At 45.0% G+C, this 10496-nt stretch overlaps 1 long non-coding RNA gene across 1 annotated transcript; it reads left to right on the forward strand.

Moving 5' to 3' along the window:
- The first annotated feature begins 276 nt into the window (after positions 1–276).
- Positions 277–1990, forward strand: LOC143520757 (uncharacterized). Its single transcript, XR_013132576.1, has 3 exons — positions 277–817; positions 907–1015; positions 1864–1990. It is a non-coding gene; the product is annotated as an uncharacterized LOC143520757 (long non-coding RNA).
- The last annotated feature ends 8506 nt before the right edge of the window (positions 1991–10496 follow it).

A 10496-nucleotide genomic window follows, 5' to 3' on the forward strand; every position in this document is an offset into this window, starting at 1 on the left:
ATTTAAAATGATAGTTAGCTACTGTAACATGTTAGCTAAAAGGCTATTTAAAATGAGTTAGCTACTGTAACATGTTAGATAAAAGGCTATTTAAAACGATAGCAACTGTAACATGGTAGCTAAAAGGCTATTTAAAATTAGTTAGCTACTGTAACATGTTAGCTAAAAGGCTATTTAAAATGAGTTAGCTACTGTAACATGTTAGCTAAAAGGATATTTTAAATGATAGTGTAAGAAAAAAGAAATTTAAAGGCTAATAACTTAATGTATCAATTTAGTGTTTTTCAGGAAGACTGTGGGAAAGCAGGAGTAAGGAGGCCTCAGTGGCCTTGAGGAGAACAGAAGGGGCCTATTCAGTGCAGGATGTGTAGCAAGCAGTTTTTAGATAACCAGGCACACAGGCTGGGAGAAGAGGAGCAGGTGAATTTCCATGGAGAGCAGCCAGGATTGGGGAGTTATCGAAACTTAACAAATCGAAACTTATGGACAGAGAGTATGAAAGAAAGGACATCGCCCAGCACGAGAGGCTTTTCGCTTGGACACTGCTGAGATCCACTTGGGTTAGGTAGATTCCTAGGCAAACTAGCACCAGTGCACTGAAGAGTTTGTACCACGTATACTTTTATTATATTGTATTCATTTATATTCCATATAAATTAATGCAAAATAACTTTGGGTGTCAAGACTTTGCTTGGTTCACTCGGTCAAAACCAGTCGGTTCATCGGGGTGGTGTTGGGGCCCGTCTGGGTCCGGAGAAGAAAATCCCAACATTAGCTAACATTTTAACACATCTCAAGTTTCTTTTTTCAATTTCTGGTGAGTTTTTGAAATAGTTTACTACATATTATCTGCGTACTGACTTAACCCCAAATCAATGTACTGATAAATGTTTCCATTACATGAAGGATACCCGGATAACGTTCTGGTCCTAGCAAATATTCCAGTATGTGACCAGATCTACCTTCATGGAGTACTGCGTCCCATCATGCAGCGTTGGTGGAAAATCTTTCTCAGGTGGGCAGAACCTTCGTACATTAATGTGACCTTGTAGTATGATTGGATACTATACTACTACAGGGACCAGTGTACAGTATATAGTGTGCTGTGTGTTGGCTGTTTCGAACAGAGACTGTGATAAAATGTTTATTCGTGAACTACCTACTTTGTACTTATATTAGAGATTCTCCCAAATCAATTTATGATAAAGAGTAAGAACTACACGGTCACTGATAAAACAATCTCCATGTCTCTATGTCCATCCTTTATTCACAGAACATGTTCAAACATTCTGTATGTCAAAGTTACACAGAGTTTGGGTGACGTTAGTCTGTGTAAACCACTTTACACCACTATTTGGCACTGCGTTTGTGTGTATGTGTTTGGCTACAGTAGCCAGGACCTCATAATAACACACACACACACACACACACACACACACACACACACACACACACACACACACACACACACACACACACACACACACACACACACACACACAGCTGTTTCTTCATTCCTATGGTCCTTGTTTCTGCTATCTGCCCTGCTGTATTGCTCTGAAGTGCTGTGCCCTTCACCCTGGGGGAGACATTATATCTACACCTGTGTAACCTCTGACCCCCCGACTATCACCACTGGACACATTCAATTCTGTCATCTCTGTCTTTGCCAATATTACTTTTCTCCCATGACACTGAACTGTGTTCGTGTGTGTGGGTGTGAGAGAGAGAAGAATAGCTACCCAGTGAGCTACAATAATAATGGCCATTTGGCTGTAATTAAATTCTCTCTCTCACTCTGTCTTTGCCCCAATCTCTCTCTCTCTCCTTCTCTCTCTCTCTCTCTCTCTCTCTCTGTGTCAGTTCTTATTGCAGTGCTGTTGTATCAGCTGTTGGAAGTTACTGCCTTTCCAAAGCAGTAAACAGTGCTAACCGAGCGGCCAGGTGGAGGTATTAACAAAGTCGTGAACGTGAACGATGTGAACTAGTGTCTCCTTCAGCGCCTCGCCTCGTTACGCCGTGACAAACACCGTTGCCTGGGTGATCGTTTTCCTCCCGCCTCTTCTCCACGCCCGCCGCGGTCCGGTCGACTCTCGCGGGGGCTGTTCAGAACGATGGTTCCTTACAGAACGCTCTCCTGACTCAGTCACGTTCAGACCGCTGTGTCGAGGAGCGCCACTGGACCGTGAAGGCCACACTTCAAGCCGTCAAGTGTTAGGACGCAGTCCCGTTCCAAACGGAGTTGAGCCGACGGACTACGGCTCTTTTGTTTTTCCTCCGAAGCATGTTGCGCTGACGTCGGGTGGTCAGACAGCGGCATGTCCTGACCCTAGAGGGTCATACAGGGGCGTGGCCTGGCCCCGGAGGGTCATACAGGGGCGTGGCCTGGCCCCGGAGGGTCATACAGGCGCGTGTCCTGGCCCCGGAGCTGTCTGCAGCAGGCAGCTCTGTTTGGGCTGGGCTGGGCTAAAGTCTGCTTTGGGCTTTGATGTTGACTCTGTTCAGCACATCACACATCATGTTTGTTGGCCCATGGTCGCCTCTCAGTGGTTACCAGAGGAAACAGTTGTGCTGAAGCCCTACGCAGTTTGTGATCGTCTTGGTGGCACTTTATTACACATCAGTCTCCATGCCAACCAGGGTAGGGCTGGCCTAAATGAGGATCGCATGCTTTTACAGGTTTTACTACTTTAGTGTGTCTTGTTTAGACTTCTAATTCAGATCTGCAGTTATTATTTTCCCTCATATATATCTATATGACACTTGTCTATAAAGGACACGACTATAGAGGACACTTCTATAAGGATCGCGTCTATAGAGGACACTTCTACAGAGGACACTTCCATAGGGGACACTTCTACAGAGGACACTTTTACAGAGGACATATCTATAAGGGGCATATCGACACTAACAGAGCTCTGTACCGCTGCATATGTCATGTCTCCTGCCACACACACAGTGTCAAAAACCTTCTACTGGGGAGGGGGGCATAAATTACCATATTTTCTCGACTATAGAGCGCACCACAATATAAACCACACCTACAAAGTAAAAAAAAAAAAAAGTTAAATGTTGTATATATCTACTGATCTGAATACATTTAACTGAACTGATCAGTTTCCGAACGGTGCCTGTAGCATTTCACGTGCGGCAGATTCGGCTTTCAGCCGGTGTTGTGGCGAATTCTGACTCTCCTCGTTTATCCGCGCATAAAGACGCTACAGATTATATTGTCCATTTACGTTTCTATGCATAAATAAGAGCTAGACTTTAATTATCCAACTCAGCAAACGGCACGGCATTATCTATGTCCAAAGACACACTGGCTCAAGGGTGTTAATTATTTTAAATAAAATACACACTGGCTATACCGAAGTTCACCTCTGACAGCAGTATTATGTCTAAATATTTAGTTAGGACAAAACTAGAGTGCTCAATGAACTAAGTTATTATCACTGTAATTCCCGAATATCATCTGTAGCGTCTTTATGCATGTACAAACGAGGAGAGTCGGAATTTGTCACAACACATGTTGGTTTAAAAAAATTCGTGCCTGCTGCTCGCATGTGCTAAATGAAAATTTAGCACTTTCTTCTTTGATTTACAACTTTGTCCTACCACCTGATTAACTTTCTGCTCCGCCCCCTGATGGGTGAAAAGTCTACAGAAAAGCTGCACCTCAGTATAAGCCGCATGGTTCAAATCGTGGGGAAAAATATAGGCTTATAGTCCGGAAAATACGGTACATTCTCTCTCTTCATCTCTCACTCTTTCTCTCTTTATTTATCATTTCCACTCTCTCCTTCTACAATCTTCCTCCTCTCTCAATCTATATCTCTACTTTCTTTGCTTGCTCTCTACCTCTGTCCCTCCTTCACTCTCACTCACTCCATCTCTCTCTCCCTCCCTTTCATCGTGGATTTGTTTTTCTGCAGCAGCTTACATTCTGTCCATCTGTTGCAGATCGAGGCTGAGGTAGTTCTACATGAGGTAGTCCTACATGAGGTAATCCTACATGAGGTAGTCCTACATGAGGTAATCCTACATGAGGCTGTCCTACATGAGGCTGTCCTACATGAGGTAGTCCTACATAAGGTAATCCTACATGAGGTAGTCCTACATGAGGCTGTCCTACATGAGGTAATCCTACATGAGGCTGTCCTACATGAGGCTGTCCTACATGAGGTAGTCCTACATGAGGTAATCCTACATGAGGTAGTCCTACATGAGGCTGTCCTACATGAGGTAATCCTACATGAGGTAGTCCTACATGAGGTAGTCCTACATGAGGTAGTCCTACATGAGGTAATCTTACATGAGGTAGTCCTACATGAGGTAATCCTACATGAGGTAGTCCTACATGAGGCTGACCTACATAAGGTAGTCCTACATGAGGTAATCCTACATGAGGTAGTCCTACATGAGGTAGTCCTACATGAGGTAATCCTACATGAGGTAGTCCTACATGAGGTAGTCCTACATGAGGTAATCCTACATGAGGTAGTCCTACATTAGGTAGTCCTACATGAGGTAATCCTACATGAGGTAGTCCTAAATGAGGCTGTCCTACATGAGGCTGTCCTACATGAGGTAGTCCTACATGAGGTAATCCTACATGAGGCTGTCCTACATGAGGTAGTCCTACATGAGGCTGTCCTACATGAGGCTGTCCTACATGAGGTAGTCCTACATGAGGCTGTCCTACATGAGGCTGTACTACATGAGGTAGTCCTACATGAGGTAGTCCTACATGAGGTAGTCTTACATGAGGTAATCCTACATGAGGTAATCCTACATGAGGTAGTCCTACATGAGGTAGTCCTACATGAGGCTGTCCTACATGAGGTAGTCCTACATGAGGTAGTCCTACATGAGGCTGTCCTACATGAGGCTGTCCTACATGAGGTAGTCCTACATGAGGCTGTCCTACATGAGGTAGTCCTACATGAAGTAGTCCTACATGAGGTAGTCCTACATGAGGTAGTCCTACATGAGGTAGTCCTACATGAAGTAGTCCTACATGAGGTAGTCCTACATGAGGTAGTCCTACATGTGGTAGTCCTACATGAGGTAATCCTACATGAGGCTGTCCTACATGAGGTAGTCCTACATGAGGTAGTCCTACAAGAAGTAGTTCTATATGAGGTAGTTATGTCTGAGGTAGTCCTACATGAGGTAGTTATGTCTGAGGTAGTCCTACATGAGGTAGTCCTACATGAGGTGGTCCCAAATGAGGTTGTCCTACATGCGCTAGTCCTATCTGAGGTAATCCTATTTGAGGCAATGTTGTCTGCTGTAGTCCTGTCTGATGTAATCCTATTTGAGGTAGTCTTGTATGAGGTAGTCCTATCTAAGGTAGTTCTGTCTGAGGTAGTCCTGTCTGCTCTCCACACACACCCAGCCCTCTGAAGAAGCCCTCATGGACCAAACCCTTGTGTCTGGATAATCCATGTCACGAACCCACTTCTGCTGAACTCCTGTTTAATTAGAAGGTGAGATTCATGAGTGCTGCTTAATGAAGTGATGAACCATGTTTAGGAAAATATTCACTGTTCACTGTGTTCCAGAACTGGGATTATACACACAAATACAAAGGTCATTACATTCAGTTAAAGAATTAAATTAGTGCAGTCGGAAATCTCTTACACACACACACACACACACACACACACACACACACACACACACACACACACACACATACTATATATATATATATATATATATATATATATATATATATATATATAATATATATATATATATATATATATATATATATATATACTTTAACCTCTCTCTCTCTATCTCGCACACTCTATATATAACTTAAACTCTCCCTCTTGGTCTCACACACACTCTATATATACCTTAACCTCTCCTCTCACACACCTATACCTATACATAACTTCATCTCTGTCCCCCCCAACCACACACGTGTGTTTAGAATGTGTGTGTTTAGAATGTGTGTTCAGAATGTGTATATAGAATACGTGTTTAGAATGTGTGTGTATAAATTGTGTGTTTACAATGTGTGTGTATAAAATGTGTTTACAATGTGTGTGTATACAGAATGTGTGTGTACAGAATGCATGTTTAGAATGTGTGTATAGAATGTGTGTGTATAAAATGTGTTTAGAGTGTGTGTGTTTAGAATATGTGTATATAGAATGTGTGTGAACAGAATGCACGTTTAGAATGTGTGTGTTTAGAATGTGTGTATAAAATGTGTGTTTAGAATGTGTGTGTATAAAATGTGTTTAGAATGTGTGTTTAGAATATGTGTATATAGAATGTGTGTGCACAGAATGTGTGTGTAGAATGTGTGCGTTTAGAATATGTTTATATAGAATGTGTGTGTTTAGAATGTGTGTGTATAAAATGTGTGTTTAGAATGTGTGTGTTTAGATTCCATTTGACACTATAAAACACCAGCTGTGGGGCGTGTCTAATTTCCCCAGCAGTGTCTCTGTTCTCTCTGTCCCTCTCTCTCACACACAGATTCTCATTAAATGAAATCATATCAACAAGGCTTTATTGAAACGGCTGTCAAATGCAGAAATAAACTTAGATATGATTTTCAAAAGCAGTGGAATTAAGAGTGGACACAACAGAGACAGTAATGACAGCAGGTGAATGAATGACCTCATGACAGAAACATGAATCCAATCTTACTGAGGTATATCAAACCAAGGACAAGCACATCACAGGGGCAGAGCAGGTTAATGAGACAAAATACAAAATGTGCCCTCCCTCCCTCTCTCCCTCTCTCTCTCTCTCTCTCTCTCTCTCTCTCTCTTTCCTGTCTGTCCTCTCTCTCTCTCTCTCTCTCTCTCTCTCTTTCCTGTCTGTCCTCTCTCTCTCTCTCTCTCTCTCTCTTGTTCCTTCTGTTTGTCTCTCTCCTCTGGGATTAATGATCTAGCTGTGTTGATAGAGATGAGCCATTAGTCCTCATATTCATCTGTTTCTATCACACTGTTTAGTAAAAAGATTTCCTTTATCCTCCCTACGGTCCTCACACACACACACACAAACACACACGCTCTCTCTCTCACACACACGCTCACACAAACACACACGCTCTCTCTCTCACACACACACACACTTGCTAGAGCATCACTTGTGCAATACTACTATGTTAAGACAGTATGATAGATGATAGATGGGGTTGACTGAGATGGTTGTGAGAGAGAGGGAGAGAGAGAGAGAGAGGAAAAGAGAAGGAAAGAGAGAGAGAGAAGGTGTGGGTCACTGTGTCAGCATTTATCCACCACCAGCTGTTTATGTAGATCAATCAGGAAAGGATGGACAAGGACACCCAGGTACGTACACACACCACACGCACACACACACACACACACACACACACACACACACACACACACACACACACACACACACACACACACACACACACACATACACACCTAAACACACAAATATCCAAACACATACACACAAACACACCCATCTACTCACACTCTCATACACACCCATGCACACTCGTCCATCCACATGCACACACACACACACACACACACACACACACACACATCCAAACACCCCCCCATACACAAACCTCCAAACACACACACACACTCATCTACACACACTCTCATACACACCCATACACACTTGTCCATCCACATGCAAAAACACTCACACACAGAAACACACACATTCACTGTAAATGTCTGACCATGTCTGACCACTGGAGATGTACTTCAGGCGATGGACGACCCCAGATCAGAGCGTCTCCTCCAGGATGAGAACAGTCTGTCAGAAAGGCCCAGAACCCAACACAGTCCCAGGTGGGGGGGGGGGGGGGGGGGGGTGTCCGTCTCACTGCTGTTGCTGGGTCACGGGGAGAGACAGTGGTAGAGAAATGGAGAGAGGCAAGAAGAGAGAGGGTTAGAGGGAGAAAGAGTGGGAGATGAAGAGAAAGAGGAGTTTTGTGACTTTTGAGAAAGAAAATCAATAAAGTGTGATGAGGAGGAATGACTAGGACAGGGAAGGAGACTGGAACTGAAACAGAGTGATATTCTAATACCTGACATATCTGTGGGACCTAAATCACGTTTCCTGACATATCTGTGGGGACCCTAAATCACGTTTCCTGACATATCTGTGGGACCTAAATCACGTTTCCTGAGAATGTGAGACTGACAACAGGAAGACAACGAGGACAATGTGCCAGAAAAAGTGTCCACAGTTCAACAGAGGGGAGACGGCCAACTCTTTGACCAACAGATAAAAAAACCTGCCCACCTGACCATCTCTGCTAGGGCGGCTTCCAGCAGGGGGGCGCCGTGGGCCAGGCGGGCCTGACGATGCCAAACGTGCACGAGACACGAGCAAACCTGCCAGCACCTGAACAAACCACCGAGGTGTCGTAATCACATGGAGAACAGACAGACGTCATGCTGGTCTCTCTGCTGGGGCTGGTGGTGGCAGTATTGGAGCTGATGGGGCGTGGCGGTGAGGGCGGGGCTTATCCTGCTGAGATCCAGGCCAGCATGGCTGGAATCACAGTGGGGGGAGGAGTCTTGGCAGGAGGGGAGGGGTCTTAGGAAGGGGCAGGGGCTAATTATGTGAGACATCAGGATTTCATGGCATTCAACCAGCTGAGAGTGCTGAAGTGTGTGTGTGTGTGTGTGTGTGTGTGTGTGTGTGTGTGTGTGTGTGTATGTGTGTGTGTGTGTGTGTGTGTGTGTGTGTGTGTGTGTGTGTGTGTGTGTGCATTCCACTTGCACCATGCGGTAAATGTGTTGCATTTGCAAGGACAGCAGGGAAGAACTCTCTCCCCTCTCTCTCTCTGTTTCTCTCATCTATCTCTCTCTCCCTCTCTCTCTCCCTCTCTCTCTGTTTCTCCCTCTCTCTCCCTCCCTCTGTCTCTCTCTCCCTCCTTCTGTCTCTGTCTCTCTCTGTTTCTCTCATCTGTCTCTCTCTTTCTTCTTTGAATCCATCCATTCTGTCATCTGCACTCACTCCTAATTGGGAAAGTGTGAAATGGATGAGGTTGAAGCTGTGGAGTCCTGTGGTGACTCAAACGTGTAAACTTTACACATCTCTCTCTCTCTCTCTCATCTCTCTCTCTCCTCTCTCTCTCTCCTCTCTCTCTCTCTCTCCCTCTCCCTCTCTCTCTCACTAATTCTCTCCATATCTCTCTTGTTCTCTGAGACCGAGCTTTTTGCAATTTGTTATTTCGTTTTTGTACGTTTCCTGGGGGGGGGTGTGGCGGTTGTATTTTATTTTATTTTTAAGTTTTTATGTTTTTTTTTTGCATTTTTTAGGTGTCATGGTATTCCTGAAGTTTCCTTTATTAACACATATTTGTTGTGTGTGTTTATTGAGGTGTCATGATGTTCCCGGAGGTTTGAGCACTAGGGCTGGTGTGTTCTGTCCCATCATGCTCTTCTCTCTATATGGGCTGAAGGGTCTCAGATCTCCAACATTAGCTACTAACACACACAGAGCATCATGGCACAGGAAGCGAGCAGGATCTTCTACTCATGCCCCCTCCTTCAGATTCCTAGAGCCAGGCGGGGACAGCCCGACATCACAGTGTCCAGACGTTTTAGAGATTTGTGTGATGGGGGCGACTGGGCAGTATCACTTAACCAAAGCTGGGAGGCGTTATATGAACGTGAGCCCATTGATCCAGACTGACGCTTTCACAGCAGGTAAAATCATTAGACACACTGGGCTCTCCGCTGCACACACACGAACCTTTTATGATCGACTGATCTATCGATCAATCACTTGATCTATTGATCTATGTTGATCTGTCTGTATTATCTGTGCCTTTATCTATCCCTGCGTCTATCTGTCTTTCTCTGTGTGGTCTTTTTCATCGCTACGGTAACAGTGCTCTCGCACAGCACACACACACACACACACACACACACACACACACACGCGCAGCGCGCGCGCGACGGACCCCCCCCAACGGCACTGCCGGACACTGATCTGGAATCAGCACTGCCGGTGGCGTCATAATGGGTCTCAGTGAAAGTTCTGGCGGTGGAAGATGGCCTGAGGTCAGTTTTCACACTTGGAAGCAGGAATCCTTCAGCTGGATCGTAGGAGGACATCTGATCTGATGCAGAGGTGGCACTGACTGTGTTGTGATGCACCACTAGGGGGGCAGTAAAGAACCAGCAGGCTCTCTCTCTCTGTCTCTCTCTCTCTCTCTCCTCTCTCTCTCTCTCTCTCCCTCTCATGGTTCGTGAGCGCTAGGGGCAACTACACCTGGAATGCTGCACCTGGGCAGCTGAATAGCAGAGGGCATATGCCCATTCCCACCAGCAGGGGGCAGTAACCCCACCAGCAGGGGGCAGTAACCCCACCAGCGTTCGCCCAGTTGGAGGAAGTGCTTCCAAGTAAAATAGTACGCCACACATACACTCTCTCTCTCTCTCTCTCTCTCTCTCTCTCTCTCTCTCTCCACCCTTGCATTTATTTTAAAATAAATGTATGTGTGAGTAAGAGAGGGA

This window comes from Brachyhypopomus gauderio, chromosome 1 (assembly GCF_052324685.1).
Source record: "Brachyhypopomus gauderio isolate BG-103 chromosome 1, BGAUD_0.2, whole genome shotgun sequence".
NCBI classification, from domain to species: Eukaryota; Metazoa; Chordata; class Actinopteri; order Gymnotiformes; family Hypopomidae; genus Brachyhypopomus; species Brachyhypopomus gauderio.